General features: G+C 42.8%; 1 pseudogene; it reads right to left on the bottom strand.

The window, feature by feature from the left end:
- Window positions 1–20,234, bottom strand: part of LOC135203442 (probable arginine--tRNA ligase, mitochondrial) — a 45,626-nt pseudogene extending 25,392 nt beyond the window's left edge.
- Window positions 20,235–20,485: the final 251 nt, after the last annotated feature.

The following is a 20,485-nucleotide window of genomic DNA, read 5'->3' as shown; positions in this document are numbered from 1 at the left end:
TTCTTGGCAAGCGCAGTGGCTCTGCCTCTGGAAGTGCCTCTTCCTGAGGGGCTGGTCCCCCGAGGAAGAACTACCTCGAAAGGGCTTCGATTTCTTGAGAATCGAAACTCCCGAGGACGAAGGAACCGCAGGTCTCCTTGAAGATTGTGTGAGGAGATCTTGCGTGGCCTTCTCCTGTAGGCTGGTAGCAATGTCTTTTACCATAGCCTGGGGAAGAGATGATCCGAAAAAGGAGCGAAGAGCAAATCTGCCTTTTGTGACGGAGAGACAGATTTAGCTTGTAAAATTGCAAAACAGGGATCTCTTCTTCAAGAGCCCTGTGCAAAGTGAGCGTAAGTCCTCCGAACCATCTCTGACAGCCTTGTCCATACACGACATTACGCTGGACAGTCCCCCAGACTAATCGAGTCGGAACTCCTAGACTTGGCATCCAGAACTCCCAGACACCAATCTAGAAAGTTAAAGACCTCTAACGTCCGAAAGAGGCCTTTAAGGTGGTGGTCCATTTCTGTAGTAGACCAGGAAACTTTCGAAGAGGACAGGTGAGACCTCCTCGAGGCATCCACAATGCTTGCGAAGTCTCCTTGAGCTGACGAGGGAAGTCTAATACTACGTCTTCTCCCGTCTCATACCAAATGCCAGCTTTCCTACTAAGTCTCGAAGGTGGCAGGGCAAAAGAAGTCTTTCCCTGAGACTTCCTTTTCTCCATCCAGTCATGGACCTTACGAAGAGCCTCTTAGTTGAAAGGGACTTCTTCATTCTGACAAATGCCGAGACCTTGTTGATCTTGGAAGAAGAAAGTTGCGAAGAAGGAGAGCGAGGAGCTTCCGGATGAAACGTATCTCAAACTCCGATTGAAGAAGGCGGGTCAATACTGGTAGTCAGAAGAGAACTGCCGCCAAAGGTTTCTCATCATCAACTTCAACCGAAGCGTCGCTAACCTCTGTTCTGACACAGGTGAAGTGGAGGAAGTAAGGCTGAACTAAGACTATCGGTCTTAAGTTTCCAAGAGGAGCGTTGCTGTGAAGTGGAAGGCAAAGCTGACTCCTAATAGAAACTCAGGTCGTCTCTCTAAGACCCGAAGTAACTTGCAAAGTCTCATCAAAAACAGGTGGGTGACGACGAAAATCCACATCCTCGTCCCACCCAGAGCGTCCACTCGCGCGCTGCTGGCGTCCGCTGGCGCACGCTTGGCGTCCACTGGCTGTTGCGAATGACGTTCACTAAAGCGCGATTAACATCTCGCGCGCGCTCTGCTTCCGCCGGGTGCACTCTTAGATGCCACTGGCGCTCGCTTGGCTCCGACAAGCAGTCAAGATCCTGAACTTGCCACCGAAGCGTCCACGCAAATATCGAGCTCTCGCACCGCAAGTTTTACGAGCGGGTAATACCGCTTCATGCGCAGAGCCGGAGAAAATTCCTCTTCACGTCCTCTAGAGAGCCGCTGCCACAATAACGTGTGCCTAGCCACCGATTCAAAAGTCAAGATACCAAAAAATCAAAAAGGGGTACTTATAGTAGCCAAGTTTCCTAAATTCCAAGACGGAGGTGCTGAAAACTGTGTTTACAACACCGGCGACAGAAAAATTATGAATAGAAAATGGGAATGGTTCCTGATACCCCTGCCCACCCAGCGGCGGGAAATGGGCGGTACTAACCACCTGACTCCCACTACGTGTGTCGTAAGTTTTTTAAATTTCTGTTGGACTTCGGAAAAAAATACAGCTATATATATATCTGACAGGTAAGTTTCATGAACAAAAAATCATATATAAATAATGCGATATATGATAGCGCGAAAACAAAATTTCATATATAATTGTACTCAAATCGCACTGTGAGCAAAACGGTTAAAGCTAAGGAGTTAATTTTTGTTGTTGTATTGTACACTAAATTGCAATCATTTTGGTATATAGCACATTGTAAAACGATCAAAGCAACACAGAGAAAATATTATCACAAAATGATGCATGAATTCGTAAACGCGGGAGGACGCAAAAAATTTTTTTTTTCAAAAATTCACCATAATCTAAATATTGTTCTAGAGACTTCCAATGTGTTTCAAAATGAGATAAATGATTGAATATCACTATTCTGTAAGAGTTTTAGCTTACAATTGCAGTTTTGACCATTTCGGACGAGTTAAAGTTGACCGAATGTCGAATTTTTTTTTATTTAATTTATATGCAAATATTTAGAAAATGAGAAAAGCTACAACCTTCAATTATTTTTCGTTGTATTCTACATGAAATTGCGCACATTTTCATATATAAAAACTCTATGAAATGCCTAATATGAAACGGAGCAAATTTTACGAAAATGCGACATACACATTTGGAGATTTGCGGCGGAGAATCCGCGCGCGGAGGGAAGGAAATTTTTTTTTTTTAATTCACCATAAATCTAAATATTGTGCTAGAGACTTTGAATTTGTTTCAAAATTAAGATAAATGGCTGAATATTACTAGACTGTAAGAGTTTTAGCTTACAATTGCGTCTTTTGATTATTTCGGTAGAGTCAAAGTTGACCGAACGTGGTTTTTTTTTTTCTATTTATAGTGATTTATATGCAAATATTTGAAAATGAGGAAAGCTACAACCTTCAATCATTTTTTGTTGTATTCTACAGGAAATTGTGCACATTTGATATATAAAACTTGATGTAACGGCTAGTTTAAAATGGTTGCAAACATTACGACAATCGCACGAAAAAATTTCTGATTTTTTGGAAGAAGAGTTACAGCATGGACATAACTTTTTGAAAATGTATTTTTTCTGGGCTCAGCTCGTGTCGGCCTATGAAAGTAATCCTTAATATCATCTTTCTAGGTAAAATATCCTAAAATACCAGAGAAAAAACAAAATTTAAGAAAAAAGGTTCAGTAAGACTGGACTCGCTCACTCTTAAAAAGAGTGTCGGTATGAAATAGGGGCGAGTGTGGAACACTACCACGAGACAAACACCAATTAGAACTTACCTATCAGAATCCCCCTAAGAGAGAGCCGATACCAACGGGCGAAGCAGCCTCTACTACTACTACTAGAGGACGCCACGGACAGCAGCGCCCCATAGCGGTCATCCTTAATTTTTAGCGCCAGCATCTTGACGCATTTTTCTCTCGTGCTATTATTATTCTGGATTTATCTCGTCTTCTACGATGGAACGTTCAGCAATCGCCACGGCTAAGTTAAGTAACTCATAAGTATTTATTTATCATAGTTTTATCTTCCGGGTACCAGTATTTTCCTTTTTATAGGTCATATACGGTTCCCCGGTTGTCTCGTGGCGGCCATGCTGCCTCGTAAGAATCCCCTGTCCTCCATACTGGGGACTTCTTATACTTATGGGCTTATGTTTATCACGTTCATTGTTTTACATCGAGTTTAGCTAGTTTAGCCCTCCCTTACCATTCTTAGCTTGGTATTTAGGGCTATCTTTATTTTATTCTGGCCCAGCATCCCGGCTCTTGCTTCTACATCGGCTATCGCTGGCTCCGAGTAGGCTACTGTTTCTTGGAATAGTTGCCTCCTCCTGGGCTTCTTTCTCTTTTTCTAAAAGTGTCTTTCCTTCCACCTTTCGATGTATTTTATTATTATTATTTAGGGTGTTAGGCTAGCCCTAGGGTGCTTGTTCCATGTATTGGTACAGCTTGGTTCACGTGGCCCTACCACGGTTGTGGGGATCGCGGCCTGAGGCCACTAGTGGTCACGTGTTCCATAGCACCTCACCCTGCCCCTTCCCTCCCTCTCTGATGTAGGGAGGAGCTGGGGAACCCCTGGGTTGTCATAACACCTCATAGCCTTCTCTCTCATTCCGGAGGTGCCGGGGGGTTCCACCAGCAGGGGTTTAGGGCGACCACTATGAGGTAACCGGGTCTCCTATACGGGTAGTTGGTGAGGTGGGGGAGGTAGTAGGCCATCCCTTCCCCCTTTCCTCGCTCCCGCGTGTTTCACCGGGACCTCCTTTCCCCCTCCCCCCCATACCCATTAATCAGCCACCTCCCTTTCGATACGAAAGGAGCCTTCCGTCGCAGCCGGGGCCCCTTTGGTTATAGGTTATTGGCTCCACTAGCGGGTAGGGTGGGTACTATGGATGGTCGTTTGCTTGCCTACTATATCCTTATATCTCTCCCCCGCTACCGGAAGGGAGCTTTACCCTTACCTACGCACTCTTTTAGTAGACGGGTGGAGAGAAGTTGGTTTTGATGTTGTTACTGTACTATGTTAAGGATATATACCCTAATTTAAGATATTTTACAATGAATTGTGTTTTACATAATTATGTTATCAACCATCCCCGCCATTTTACGTTGTGGTTTCCTTTACCACCACTCCTAGTTGGTTGATCTGTGCCTCGCCACTGGCGGAGCCATAGCCTTTCTTCCAACATGGTTACCACACGTATTTTAGCAGGGCTCTGGTTTCATCTAACTTTATCGCTCCGGCACCAGCGGAGCATATGTTAGGCTGTAAGTGTTTACTCTGTACTCATGTACGTTTCCACTTACAGGCTACCAACTGTCAGGTCCTCGCTTGCAATGCGACGCTGCATGACCCCTGCGGACACGATGAGTGCAGGTCTCACGCCCCTTGTGCCACCCTGTTCAACGAGTCCATCGTCTGGCATCCCGAGGCCTGCACCATTTGCTACGACCTGGTCGGTCAGCTGGTTGATGGGGTAAGACCATTATAAGGTTATTTTTCAATTTACTAACACTTTTAGTTCGTAAGTTTGTTAACCCTGTCCGCAATTGGTAGCTAATTCAGCCTTTCTTTCAGGCTAGCGGTGTGAGGGAAGTCGCCCTCGCCACTCTGAAAGCGTGGGTAGCGGTAGGCGCTTTGGAAAGAACGCCGCCAAGGGCCAGCCCTACATACTGGATAGAAAGCTGGCCATCCAGATCTTCCCTGCGGGCAAGTCGACGGGGCTACGTCGACCCCTTGTCCGCCGCCCCGTAATAGCCGCCATCCAGCAAGATCTCCAGCAGTCGTTGGGGCTCGTAGCCGCCCAGGAGCCAGTCCCGGACGTTCGCCCGGCCTGACCTGAACCTGAGAGCCGATGGCGGTAGTGAGTGAGGATTTGTTGGTTGAGGTAGGTTTGTCGGGCGCCCAAGGTCTTCCTTGGGCGCTCTGGATCTCTCCTGTCCCTTCTTCTTCCGCATCCTTTCCAAGGCTTTCCGGGATCTGAGATCCTAGCCGCACTCCCGCTCTCTCTGTACCTCCTAAGGAGAAGGGAAAGAGAGAACCGAAGGACTCTGTCTAAGTCGACTTCTAGAAAGTCGTCTTCGTCTTCTCGGCTAGGAAAGTTCATCGACTTCTTACGCCGACGCGGTGAAGGCTAAGCCAAGCTCTTCCCAGTCGAAGAGCTCTAGAGGCAAGGCTTCAAGGAGAAGATCGCGCTACCTCCGAGTCGTTGCCTTCTCCCGCCTCCGTTGCCCCCTCTTCCGGCTATGCCGGGGCAGGGGTAGCAAAGCACCAGCTCCTGCGTTCCTTCTCCTGTCTCACCAGGAATGATGGAGCAGGTAGGAGTGATGGTTGGTTCTCAAATCTCAGCTTGGGGAACCCGCTTTTTTGAGCAGATGTTCGCACAATTGTCGAGCACTCTGTCTCAACTGGACAGACCGTCAGGAACTCTCGAATAGAGTAAGAGAGACTGAGGATCGGATGACTGGGGCTATCCCAGGCTCCTCCCCCAGTATCCCCTGCTTCTAGCACGGGGATCCTCCAACTCCCGTCTTACGACTCTCTGCCAACTTTCTCTATGGAGAATCCATGGAGAGTAGCGGCCTACGCTCCCTTTAAGGACGGGATGATTTCGATCCCGGAGTTGGCACTCGAAGGATTGAGGACTTCGAGTTCTATCCTCCGGGTCTGTCACAGCCTTTCATCGGGTATGCTAGGCTGACACCAACGGCTCTTACAAGGGGAGGACAAGATCTCGAAGGAGTCTGTCCTCTACAGTAGAGACCACGCCCAACGGGAATGGGTTCACTGCCTTGAGACTGGGAGTGCACTAATACTAAACTCCAAGCCTATAAGAGCCCCTTCACTATTTTCGCCACGGAAGAGGAGGTCTCGTCTTCCCGTTCGCCACGAAATTGGTGGTGGAGAAGGCTCTTCAGGCAGTCCTCAAGGATGAGCCCCTTCCGCAGTTGAGAGAGTCGGAGTCCACCTCTCCACTCTTTCCCGCCTTCGGAGAGTTATGGGAAAACCTGCCAGCTACTTTCACGCAGGGTAAACTCAAGCCGGACTGCGCTATGGACCAGTTCGGTGAGAAGTTGCCTAGGCTGCCGGACTCCCTAATCCAGGCAGAGTTCGATGCGCGAACTAGGTTTGGCAGGTCCCTTAACTCTATCATAGTCACGGAAATGGCTGCGCTGTCTTATGCGAACGAACCGCTATTCAAGATCTTAGCGAAATCACAATTTCACACGGTTCTGCTAGACGCTTTTGACTTTTCCTCCAAGCCAGGGAAGAACTGTCGGAAGCATGTTGTTCAGGAGTGTACTATCAGGAGACGAGCCTAATAGACTCTTGACTGCCAGCATGTGGGGAGCGGACCTCTTCCCAGAGTCAGCAGTGAACGAAGTTCATCACGAAGCTGCTAGGACTCAACCAGAGCCTTAGAGCTAGGTGGGGCATTTCCTCTAAGAGGAAACAGGAATCCGTTCCTACTGCTGGCAAGAAACCGAAGAAGGCTGGTAGGAGGTTCCAGCCATATAAAAAACTCCAGCCTCAGCAGCAGTTTGTGCAGGCGGTCCCAGTCACCCAACAAGGACAACCTGCTACATCTAAACAAACTCAGCCTTTCCTCCTGGTGCCCCAGCAATCCCAGCCTTCGACCTCCTATGCCATCTCGCCTGCCTTTAACCCTGCTTATGAGGCTCAAGGCTACTCTCAACCGAGGGGTAGGGCGAGAGGTTACTTTCGTCACCGTGGCGCAGGAAGGGGCGCAAGGAGTAAACAGTTCAGAGGAGGGCGTGGTGGCCAACCCGCCCATCAGCAATGAGGCTCTCCAGGTAGGAGGGAGGCTGTTCCTCTTCCGCCACAGGTGGGGGTTCAGCAGTTGGGCACAGAGCATAGTGTCCAAAGGATTAGGCTGGAGCTGGATCCAAGATCCTCCTCCAATCAAATCATTCCATCAGGTACCGTCAAAGGAATTGATAGATTACGCGGAAGAACTCCTTCAGAAAGGAGCTATTGCGAGAGCAAGCATCTAAAATTTCAAGGTCGCTTATTCAGCGTTCCAAAGAAAGGCTCAACAAAAAGAAGGGTAATCTTAGACTTGTCAAAGCTAAACTCTTTCATTCGCTGCGACAAGTTCAAGATGCTTACCCTCTCGCAAGTAAGGACCTTACTGCCGCGTGGAGCCGTCACATGCTCCATCGATCTTACAGACGCATACTATCATATCCCTATAGCAGGCACTTCCGCCCATTCCTAGGATTCAGGCTAGGAAATCAGACATTCTCATTCAAAGTGATGCCCTTCGGTCTGAATGTAGCCCCCAGGGTATTCACAAAGATAGCAGAAGTGGTTGTACAACAATTGAGAGCTCAGGGAATCATGGTAGCGGCATACCTCGACGATTGGTTAAATCTGGGCACCAACAGTCGAGGAATGTCTCAAAGCTACCAAAAAGGTAGTTCGCTTTCTGGAACATCTGGGGTTCCAGATAAACAAAACGAAATCCAGACTTTGTTCCGGAATCTCGTTTTCAGTGGCTGGGAATCCAGTGGGATTTGTCCTCCCACAATCTATCAATTCCAGTAGCCAAACGGAAGGAAATAGCAAAATCTGTCAGGCAATTTTCTCAAGTGCAAACAAACGTCAAGAAGAAACCAGGAGAGAATCCTAGGGTCTCTTCAGTTTGCTTCAGTAACAGATATCCTTCTCAAAGTAAGGTTAAAAAAGATATAAATCGAATTTGGCATCAAAAAGCAAAACTCCAAATATCGAGACAAGTGTCAGTGATCCCACAGATCCTCCGCAACCAACTACGGCCTTGGTCAAGAGTACAGAACCTAGCCAGCCAAGAAAGTACCCCTTCAATATCCCCTCCCAATGTTAACCATTCACACGGACGCGTTCCCTGTCCGGTTGGGGGGGATACTCTCAGTTCAAACAGGTTCAGGGGACTTGGTCAGTTCAATTTCGCCAGCTCCACATAAACGTGTTGGAAGCAATGGCAGTATTTCTTACTCTGAAGAGACTTCTTCCCCCGAAAAAGTCTCATCTAAGGCTAGTTTTGGACAGTGCAGTAGTAGTTCATTGCATCAACAGAGGAGGGTCCCAAATCCAAGCATGTGAACCATGTCATGATAGCCATCTTTGCATTAGCAAGCAAACACAAATGGCATCTGTCTGCCACTCACCTGGACGGAGTAAGAAATGTGATAGCGGACGCCCTGTCCCCGGTCAGTCCCTCTGGAATCAGAGTGGTCTCTGGACGTCGGGTCATTCCAGTGGGTAAGTCGGAGAGTCCCAGGTCTCCAAGTGGACCTCTTCGCCTCACAAGCGAACCACAAGCTCCCTTGCTATGTGGCCCCAACCTGGACCCTCTGGCTTATGCCACGGACGCCCTGTCGTTGGATTGGAATCAATGGAGGAGAATTTATGTTTTTCCTCCAGTGAATCTTCTCCTGAAAGTCCTAGACAAACTAAGGTCTTTCAAAGGGATAGTAGCTCTGATTGCACCGGACTGGCCAAGAGCAACTGGTATCCACTTCTCTGGAATTGGGGTCTCCGACCTCAACGGATCCCCAATCCCAAACTATCACAATCAGTCAAATGAGGACTGTGTTCGCTTCCTCAGGAACTCTCCAGACCCTAACTTTCTGGACTTCATGAAGTTGCGGCTAATAAAGATGCTAACATTGATCCACAGAATATTCTCTTCCTGGAATCAGATAAGAGGGAGTCAACCATCAGACAATATGACTCAGCTGTTAAGAAATTAGCATCTTTCTTGAGAGAATCGAACACTACAACCATGACAGTTAATTTGGCCTATATCCTTTTCAGATCTTTATTTGAAAAAGGTTTAGCAGCTAGCACGATTACCACTCACAAGTCGGCTTTGAAGAAATCTTTCAAGTAGGTTTTCAGATAGATTTAACTGAATCTTATTCACATCTATCCCTAAAGCCTGTGCTAGACTTAGACCTTCTCAGAGCCTACTACAGTTTCATGGTTCTTGAATGATGTTCTCAAACTAGCTTCAGATACTGACAACTCATCTTGTACATTCATAATGCTCCTGAGGAAGACTCTATTCTTATTAAGCCTAGCCTCAGGAGCAAGAATTTCAGAACTGTCGGCTCTATCCAGAGATGCGGGTCATGTGGAATTCCTCCCATCAGGAGAAGTTCTACTTGCTCCGGATCGTAGCTTTTTTAGCCAAAAATGAAGATCCTCTTGCAAGGTGGGCTCCTTGGAAGGTTATCCCACTTCCACAGGATCCTTCTCTCTGCCCAGTATCAACCCTTAGAGCCTTTCTATCTCGTACTTCTTCTAGATCCTCGGGTGCTCTCTTCAGGAGAGGAAAAAAGGTGCGGTACTTTGTCAGTTAAAGGTATTAGACAACAAATCCTTTACTTTATTAAACAAGCCAACCCTGAGTCAATTCCCCCCAAAGCACATGATATCAGGGGAGTAGCCACCTCTATTAACTATTTCCAACATTTATGAACTTTGAGGATCGTTAGGAAGTATACTGGATGAAAATCCCCGACAGTCTTTAAACGGCATTATTTAAAGTCCTTGGAATCTTTAAAAGTTTTCAGCAGTAGCAGCGGGAAACATAGTTTCCCCTGATACTGCTTAGTAGTTGTAGTATTGATCCAGGTCTCCTTTCTACCTACTTCAACCAACATGCCTCATCCTATCACCACCAGGCTACATCATCATCATAGCCTTAGCCGTTGTGTTATAGTGGTCTGTCCCTTATTTTTTTTGTTTTCTAGGGACAACCACATTGGTACTGATATGTACTCCAGTGGTCTACCCTTATTTTTTATGCTAGGTTTGAAGGCCACAATATGTTTGTAAAAATTTTCCATTTAGACTTGTGATAACTTCAGTCACAATGTGTTTGTATATATTTGAATTAATTGTTTTATTTATATTAATGATGGATTTGAGTGTACCTACCCTTATTTTTTATGCTAGGGTAGGACACATTTATGTATATAATTGTACTTATATGTTCTAAATAAAGTAAATTCAAACTATTTCTTTGTTTTACATGCAATATTATGTCATTGTTACTACCATTTAAGTACGTTAAGTTTACTAACATTCTGTTATTGTTTACCATAGTAAGTTTAAGTACTTATTTTGTATGCTGTATTTGATTTACTTATATTATATCCATCATTTTAACATGTTTTTCATTTTTTCCTTTTTCCATCTTTCTGTCTTTCTCTGGTACTCTTTCATAGGCCGACACGAGCTGAGCCCAGAAAAGGGATTTTGACGAAGGAAAAATCTATTTCTGGGTGATTGGCTCGTGTCGCCCTATGAAACCCATCCCTTTTTTTTATGGTTTTGCTTTCCCCCCCTTGCAGGACAAGATGTAATTATATGTTAATTAAGGATGACCGCTAGGGGCGCTGCTGTCCGTGGCGTCCTCTAGTAGTAGTAGTAGAGGCTGCTTCGCCCGTTGGTATCGGCTCTCTCTTAGGGGGATTCTGATAGGAAGTTCTAATTGGTGTTTGTCTCGTGGTAGTGTTCCACACTCGCCCCTATTTCATACCGACTTCTTTGTTTTTAAGAGTGAGCGAGTCAGTCTTACTGACCTTTTTCTTAATTTTGTTTTTTGTTTTTCTCTGGTAATTTTAGGATATTTTACCTAGAAAGATGATATTAAGGATTACTTTCATAGGGCGACACGAGACCAATCACCCAGAAAATCGATTTTTCCTTCGTCAAAATCCCTTTTTTTTTTTCATAAATTCACCATAAATCAAATATTGTGCTAGAGACTTCCAATTTGTTGCAAAATGAAGGTAAATGATGAATATTACTAGAATATTAGAGTTTTAGCTTACAATTGCGTTTTTCGACCATTTCGGTAGAGTCAAAGTTGACCAAAGGTTGATATTTTGGCACATCGTTATTTATATGAAAATATTTCAAACTGATAAAAGCTACAACCATGGGTTGTTTTTAGTTGTTATTGTACATAAAATTGCGCACATTTCCATATATAAAACTTTATGTAACGGCTAATTTAAAATGATGCAAACATTACGACAATTGCACGAAAAAATTTATCGGATGAGTTATCGCGTGGACAAAAGGAAAAAGTTTTTTTCATAAATTCACCTTAAATTGAAATATTGTGCTAGAGACGTCCAATTTGTTGCAAAATGAAGGTAAATGATTGAATATTATTAGAATATAAGAGTTTTAGCTTACAATCAAGTTTTTCGACCATTTCGGTAGTCAAAGTTGACCGGAGGTAGAAATTTTGGCACTTACGTTATTTATATGAAAATATTTTAAAAACTGATAAAAGCTACAATCATGAGTATTTTTTGTTGTATTCTACATAAAATTGCGCACATTTTCATATATAATACTCCATATAACGGGTAATTTAAAATGGTGCAAAAATTATGTCAAAGTGACGAAATAATTTCTGAGATGTGTCACTGATACTTTTTAGTGCGATAAGAAAGAAATTCGTGCTTGCGCGCCTGCGTAACGATAGTAAACAAAACAACGCCTCAATCCGTGAGCTCCCAACATCCCCCAAGGCGCGTGATTCAAAAGTTTTTGCCTGGTAGGCCTATAAGTATTTTTCCGCGAATTTAAAAAAAAAAGTTTTTATCGACGTTTCATACGTCCAATTGGCACCCGATAGACAATTTATGTCGACGTTTAATACGTCCAATTGGCGTTAGAGGGTTAATATCAAACACTGTATATACATATTTATTTAAAATCAAAAAGAAAGATCCCACCGGGAAAATGATCAACGGCCAGTCAGCAAGGGCTCACAAACACACTTCTTCATTGGAAGACAGCCACAGGCAAAGTGGAGTGTTTACTTCCGGGCAAGGTGGCCTACCTGCCTGCCACACGGTAGTTACTGCCTAACCACCTTGTTCAAGAATTTAACGGCCGTAATTCCAACTAGGTCGAAAGTAATTCCTTATGTAAAGGACTGAGGGTTTGTATATCGTGTAGGAACAATACAGTTTTTGAGGAAATTAATTCCAGTCACTGCTAGTTGCAATTGTACTCTACCCTATCTAATATATTATTTCTCATAGCTATTATTACAGACAGTTTCATAAAGCATTGGTTTCTGTTACTGTTAAGGTACTATACAGATGGCTTTGTGGTAAGAAACAACGGCACCACATGGTAAAAATAAAAATTAATGCTCACGTTTAGATAAGAAACTTAAAACATGAACAAAATACCTGTAGTACTTTGTCCCATGAAAAAATATAATCCCTTTGACGTCGTTGCTTCATATCCCCAACAAGTATACATGAAACAGCAATTTTGTCGGCAATATCCATACTGCTGTACTGTAAATCTTCTCGGGTGGCTGAAAATGCAATTTGAAAAATTATATTTTAATTATTTCCTAAATTTAGAGGACTCAGCATGCATCATTCATGATTATAAGAGTAATAGAAATGTCCATTAAGTAAAGGCTAGTCACCAGCCAAAGGAGTTTGACTAACTCCAACCCCAAAGTCAGTGGCTATAAGTCGTTTGTTTAACAAAACCAAATCAACAAGAGGAAATGGCCCATCCTACCAATGAATAGTTAGTTAATCATCAGGGAAGACAACACATCCCACAAAATGGTCTATCTGCCATATTAAACAGTATTTAAGTCTTTACTAAGTATTCATGTATTCCATTAATATTTATTCCAATCTCTCTGATAAAGAAAACAGGACTTCCAAAAGAAGCTTAGGAGAATTTGTTGCAATTTATACCAATACATTTAACATGCTTATTCTTCTTACATTAAAAACAGTTAAAGTCCTGCTGAGCCTCGCACGCTCAGCAGGCACTAATCTCCTGTTTCTTAGGCCGACAACCAGTGGGGTACAAGTCCTGATGCCAAGACATGTGGTCAGTGTGTTGCTGGGCCCACTGTTTAACACCCCACCAAGGGCTGGTACCATATTCTACTAACTCTCCTGAGGTTTCAGACCGCTAGGGCAATGGGTTTATGCAGTGGTGTCATCCCAAAGTGACCAGTGCGCAACAAGATTTGAAACCTGATCCTCTCGACTGGTAGGCAAGAATTGTACCACTGCACCACCACAGACATTTTAAACCCCTTACGATAATACAGTCTACATCATACCTTGTCCAGTGCTAAGGTTTTTTGAAGCTTCCCTTTGGTGCTAATTTCCCTTTATTTAAATGCAAATCCTATGGGCAAGCCACTTGAGAGTCTGCAAATGAGGGCTTCTTAACTACTTTAAAATTAAAGTTCTGATTAAATACTTCAAAGAAACCCAATAATGATAATTATCACAGGATACTCGAATAAGGGTCTGTTTGCAAGCTGGCTGTGATAAATAAGTGAGATCACATTATAAATTTAAGGATGCTACCCGTAATTATTGCAAAACATCTTGCTAATCCCCTTAACAACTGTCTGGGAACTAAACTAGTTATTAAAGTAAAACAGGGTTCCCTTGGATAGCCTAACTTTCCAGCGAGCCTCCACCAATATAAGGTTGAAATTGTAACGAAGCTATTTTTCAAGCCTATTCATCTAACTTCAGCAATGAAACTTATTCTAGCCTAGGCTATGATCTTTTAACAGATATTCACTAGCTTACGTTAAATGAAATGCATTGAATTATTTTTATTCTGTAATTGGTTAGATGTGAATATGCATAGCATAGGTTAAGTCAACTGGTAAACTGCAATGCTGTGCTAAGTTTTTGGGGTAACCTACCTTACGCTAAGCCCAACAAGACTATTCCCTTGACCAAATTTTTTTTTATTGACACCCTCCCTTTGGATCAATTAGTGCAGTAAAAGCGAGCAATCACTGTTCAGTACATACTCAAATTCTCTACAAAGAAAGACAGTTTTTTTGAAAAACATGCAAATTACCACAATAGCCATACGTATATACAAAAGATTCATCACTTACTATCAGTTTCCTCTTGCTTTTGCTTCATCACCTTCTGTGCTTCATCTAGTAAGTCTTGCAAGAACACTGCAGTCCCTTTCCTTGTACTCATTCCTCGTATTCTCCCAAATTTTATATGCCTCATATTTTCTGCCCAGTCAAATCCAAGCTGGTTCAAAATAGTAAATAAGGCAATGAAATGATCAGTCTGAGCATTGTCCACACATAGTAACTCTTGGTAAATTTATATCTTTTATATCTGTCAACAGCACCTGCTATATCCCTGGATAAGTAAATCGATGATCCATCACTTTTAACAACCGTAATCTTATTATTTGGAGTCAAGCAAAACACTTTTCTGCCATCTTCTAGACTTTCCAAGAGGCCCTTTCCTTCCATCATTTCTAAGCTCTCCTGACATTCATCAGCACTATACATACTTTCCCATGATATCATCACAAATTCACATTAAGTCTTGAATATACACTTATCAGATCTTCAATAGAAACTTTTCTGAATAAGTTCCATGCCTTTAATACTTCCTCATCTCCCTGTTCCATTTTGCTAAATATCTCTTGAGCTTTGACAAGAACACAAGGATCTTCCTCTGCTTTCTGATTGGCCCAAACGTACACTTCATACAGTTTTCGAATAGCATCATCCTTCAGGTCATTTTCAGTCATATTACAAGCATCATATCTGATACCATGGAAAGGACAAAAGTAAGAATTGTATTACTGTTCGGTAAAAAATGAAGTTCAAATGTTTTATTTATATCCATTACATGTGCTCACTAAATACAAACCACACACTTTACTTTAGCTTACTGCAAGAAAAATGGAAATTGGCCACACACTGTATCAATGCCTATAGATAAGCAAAAGCCACTGCTACTCTCTCAGGGTACTTCATCTTTACTGCTTTTCTTTTTTTTATTGCCTCACCAATCTTAAGCAAACTAAGACTGCCAAGTTGAGAGAGAGGAGGGCTGCCCTCAAAATAAGAAATTTATATTTAAGGAACATGGACATTACTCAAAATTTCATAAATTCATACATATTCTTTTTCCTAATTTTCATCCCCATAATTCTGCAATATAATCTGCTTACTGATTATACAAATGTTAAGGTGATAAAAATCTAGAGTGAGCTAAAGTTTAAGATTATTGAGCCAGCTAACTGCTTACCAGCTGAATATCTATTATACATACACATACTGCAAATGTCAATACTGTTTTTACAGGCAGATTTTGAGATGTCCAATGGCATTTACTAATTTTAATATGACATGGGTGGCTCTAGACATTACACTTATTCAGACACGTAATAGAATTACTATACAATTTGCACTGCCCGCAATGACGATACATAGGTACAGCATTACAAGAATAAACAGTGCCTATAACTCTTCAAAATGCCTCAATTCAATGATGTTTGTATACCAGGAAAGTATACAAAGAAAGGTTGAGAATAATGACTGTCTACAAATATATATCCCAAGCAGTTTAACCAAACTATCAAATTGAATTAGACAACAAATTTTAAGTTGAGGTTTACACACACTGTTCTTGAATAAATGTAATACTTTCTTGATTCTTTTCCCTAATATTTCTTCTTTGTCTTTTGCACATGGAGTTATTAACAATTTATATGTTACGTATTCCTACTTGAAATACCACAAAAAAAATATTTCGAGGTCAAAATGGGTATAAAAATTAAAACTACCCGTACTTTAACATACCAAACTGTGTACCCCAATCTCCAAGGTAGTTGATTCGGGTTACTTTCATGTCGAAACGCTTCCATGAAGATTACAAATAAAATTCCCAATAATTGTAGATCGTAGGTGGCCAACATGAAAGGGTTTTGCGATGTTCGGAGAACTGAAATCAATTTACAGTTATTAAGTGACCAAGTTACCTATATAATATCACATATATCAGTTAAGTAATAACTTACTGTCTAATCTGGCAAAACAGAAATATCAGCTGTTCATAAGGCTTTTAATTAAGGTTAAATACTTAAAGAAATACAATGACAAAGCCAAAGTTGGTAATATAATCTTATATAAATTTAAACAGTAATGAGACAAAGCACACAAATATAGCATAGAGACCATGAAACTAATAATAAGTATATACCATATTCATAAAAAGGATCAAAGATCACTTCAATATTAATACATTACAGTTCTGAAGATAACCTTCATGTTTCTTTACAAACTTTTTATACTCTACTATATGTCAAAGGTTGTCACCATCAAACTGCCCCCATGCAATTAACAGCCGTTGACTAGCAACAATTGAAATCCCTTTAAGAGGAACATCGTTCACTTGATCTGTGAACCTCTACTCTAAGTTGATCAAATGTCAGTGCTTTTGTAACTGAAAAATTACATGCACATTTTTATAATAAAATACTGAAACAGCATACAGTACACAAATTTTAAGGTTCACATCCAATTAAAACTGTTGTTTTAAAATAAAAATGGCTAACACTTCCAAATGAATGCTATTATTTATCTCTTATGCAACCTATAAAACTCGCTGTGGTTGGAAGGTATCTAGCAGCAAGGCTTGCATATAAAAGCTATCTTATGATTCTGCCTTACATTATGAAAAGGTAGCACACAGTCTCATGAATAGTGATTCTAATAAAAAAAAATGACTGGAAAGGTAATTCAGTATATACACTTACCTAAAATCGGCAACAACTCGTTCCTTGGGTAGGAGGTTTATAAGAGCACTGCTTTGCCAAAATTTATCTGGTCGCATTGTCGTGATTCCAACAACATCAGCCACCAGATTGTGGCAATTCACTGAAATTCAATCAAATTTTCTATCACATTAGCATTGGAAAACCTGCCTGCTCCCTAGAAAGTTGGTAAAGAAACATTTACCAACTTACCTAATTTACATTAATTTAAAACAACTATAAAGTATTCTCTACATGTATTAGAAAAAATGATATTGTTAAACTACAATAAAGTTTGTACATACTTACCTGGCAGATATATACTTAGCTATAGTCTCCGACGTTCCCGACAGAATTTCAAATCTCGCAGGCACACGCGGACAGGTAGGTCAGGTGGTTCTACCTTACCCGCCGCTGGGTGGCGGATGTACGAACCACTCCCGTAAGCTTGTCAGATTTTTCTCTTCCACCTGTCTCCTGAGGGGAGGCTGGGTGGGCCATTAATCGTATATATCTGCCAGGTAAGTATGTACAAAACTTTATTGTAGTTTAACAATATCATTTTTGTACATGAACTTCCCTGAGATATATACTTAGCTGATTGGCACCCTTGGTGGAGGGTAAGAGACAGCTCAATAATACAGGTAAGACGGGAAACAACTAATGTTGTAGGATATAAAAACCTTGGTTCTCACCTTTTCAGGATGAAGACTTCATAGATACTATCTCTGAGTCTGCATTGCCTGGAGAGCTACAGCTAGGACGTGACCTGATGCTGAAAGACTCTCGGATCTACCACTGGGATATGTGATCCCCTATTGTGGTAGAATCCAAGTCGGATGCTGTTAGAGGGACCTTGTCCGCTTACCTAACAGATCCTTACCACTACCTCTGCAAGGAGCCAAAACCCACCAGACCACCTAACCAAAATACAAAGGGTTAATATTACGACAAAAAGAGGTGCCTCCTGCAACCTCTTTCAGACAACCAACAACAATATAAAATATAGGGTAACATATAAAAAATTTACACAGGATAAGTTCAGCTCCCTGCCCCAGCACCGAATCCGCCGATACGAAAGGACCCAAGGCGAAGCATTTATCATATGTGATTTTTACATCACGTAGGTTAGTGGTTTGCGAAAAAACCGATTGGCATCTCCAAAAAGTCGCCTCCATCAAGTTCCGCACAGACATATTTTTTCTGAATGCAAGCGAAGTTGCGATGGCTCTCACCTCGTGAGCTTTCACTTTCAGTAGTCTAAAATGATCTTCCTTACAGGCAACATGTGCCTCTGTAATAAGGCTTCTCAGAAAAAGGAAAGAGCATTCTTCGACATGGGTCCGAGTTTGGGGTCCTTTACGGAGCACCAAAGCACATCTTGATTAGCCTTAAGTTGTTCCTTCTCCTAAGGAAATACTTCATAATTCTCATAGGGCAAAGAGTTCTTTCAGGCTCTTCCCCTACTAGAAAAGATAAACTACGAACTTCAAAGCTCCTGGGCCAAGGGCGTGATGGGTTTTCATTCTTTGCCAGGAAACTTGGAAGAAATGAAACACACCATAGAATCTTCCTTAAACCCTACATTGCCCTCAATAGCTTGGAGCTCACTCACTCTTCTTAGCCTGTAGCTAGGGCCAAAAAGGCAAGATTCCATCTTCTTATTCGTCAAATCCTTGAAAGAGGCTAAGCCAGGAGGTTCGAATCTAGACGATCCAAGGAATTGTAGGACTACGTCTAGATTCCAGTTCGGTACTACATGAGGACGCTTAATGGTTTCAAATGATCTAATAAAGATCATGCAGGTCCTTATCATCGGATATATTTAAGCCTCTATGCCGAAATACCGCCGCCAACATACTGCGGTATCCCTTAATAGTTGACACAACCAGATGACATTCTTCTTTGAGGAAAATAAGGAAATCCGCAATTTGGGTCACAGAGGTACTGGAAGAGGAAATGTTCTTCCTCTTGCACCAACGGTCTGAAAGACATCCACTTTTGACTGGTATACACGCAAGGTGGAAGGTCTCCTCGCTCTTGCGATTGCTTTAGCAGCTGTTGCTGAAAAGCCATTTCGCTCTGACCAAACTTTGGACAGTCTGAAACAGCAGACTGAGAGCGAGGAGATTTTTGTGGTACCTGTCGAAGTGGGGTTGTCTGAGTAGATCGCTCCTTAGCGGGAGCGATCTTGGAAGGTCCACCAACCATTCCAGTACCTCTGTGAACCATTCTTGGGCCGGCCAAAAGGGAGCGATTAAGGTCATTCTCGTTGAATCGGACTCTACGAACTTCTTGATGGTTAGCCCCAGGATCTTGAAGGGGGGGCAAACGCGTAGACGTCGAGTCCGTTCCAGTCTAGAAGAAGAGCATCTATTGCTACTGCCTCTGGATCTGATATCGGAGAGCAGTAAGGATCCAGCCTCTTGTTCTTTGACGTGGCAAAGAGGTCTATGTGTGGCCTGCCCCATAACTTCCACAGGCTCTGGCATACATCCAGATGAAGGGTCCACTCTGTGGGAAGGACCTGATCTTTCCTGCTGAGGAGATCTGCTTTTACATTCCTTTCTCCCTGCACGAACCTGGTGAGAAGCTTGATTCCTCCTCTTTCTTCGCCCACAGAAGAAGGTCTCTTGCTGTCTCGTACAGGGAGAAGGAATGCGTCCCCCCTGTTTCCTGATGTATGCCAGAGCTGTAGTGTTGTCCGCGTTGACCTGCACTACCGATTCTTCTGACTTTGGGCTCGAAAGCCTTCAGAGCCAACCACACAGCCATCAACTCCTTTCTGTTGATGTGCCAGGCTACCGGGTCCCCCACCCAGGTACCTGACACTTCGCTGGTTCCCAGAGTTGCACCCCACCCCATGTCCGACGCGTCGGAGAACAACACCAGGTTGGGGGTCTGTGATTGAAGAGACAGTCCCTTCGCAAAGAGGTTGGGATCTCCACCATAAGAGATGTTTCTTGATGTCCTGGGATAACGACAGGGAGAACGTCAAATCCTGAGAACGACGACTCCAATTCGATGAAGAAAGAATTGGAGTGGTCTCAGGTGCAACCTTCCTAGGGAAACGAATTGCTCCGAGAGAGGAGAGCGTCCCCAGCAGACTCATCCACTCCCTCACTGTGCATACTTCTTTCCCTAAGAAGGTTGTTACTCTCTCGAATCCTCGGGCTATCCTTTCCTGCGAGGGAAAAGCCCGAAAACTCAGAGAGTTCATCTGCATCCCGAGATACACACACACTTGCTCGGGAATTAGTGATGACTTCTTGAAATTGACGAGAAGTCCCAAAATAGCCTTCGTCAATTCTAAAGTTACTTGTAAGTCCTTCAAACAACGATCTTCTGAATTGGCCCTTATTAGCCAATCGTCGAGGAGGTACAAAATGGATATCCTCACCCCTTTCAAATGAAGCCATTGAGCCACATTCCTCAAAATCCCCGTGAACACTTGAGGGGCCGCGAGAGGGCCGAAACAACAGAGCCCCTGAACTGAAAAATTTTCCCCCCCATCATGAATCTGAGAAACTTCCTCGAGGAAGGATGGATCGGGACGTGGAAGTAAGCGTCCTGTAAATCCAAGGAAACCATCCAGTCCCCTGGACGAAGTGCTGCCAGCACTGATGAAGACGTTTTCCGTGAACTTCTTCTTTTCTAACTAAGAAGTTCA

This window comes from Macrobrachium nipponense, chromosome 36, assembly GCF_015104395.2.
Source record: "Macrobrachium nipponense isolate FS-2020 chromosome 36, ASM1510439v2, whole genome shotgun sequence".
In the NCBI taxonomy this organism is placed as follows: domain Eukaryota; kingdom Metazoa; phylum Arthropoda; class Malacostraca; order Decapoda; family Palaemonidae; genus Macrobrachium; species Macrobrachium nipponense.
Note: the sequence above shows the minus strand (reverse complement) of the source record. Positions and strands in the feature narration are given on the sequence as shown.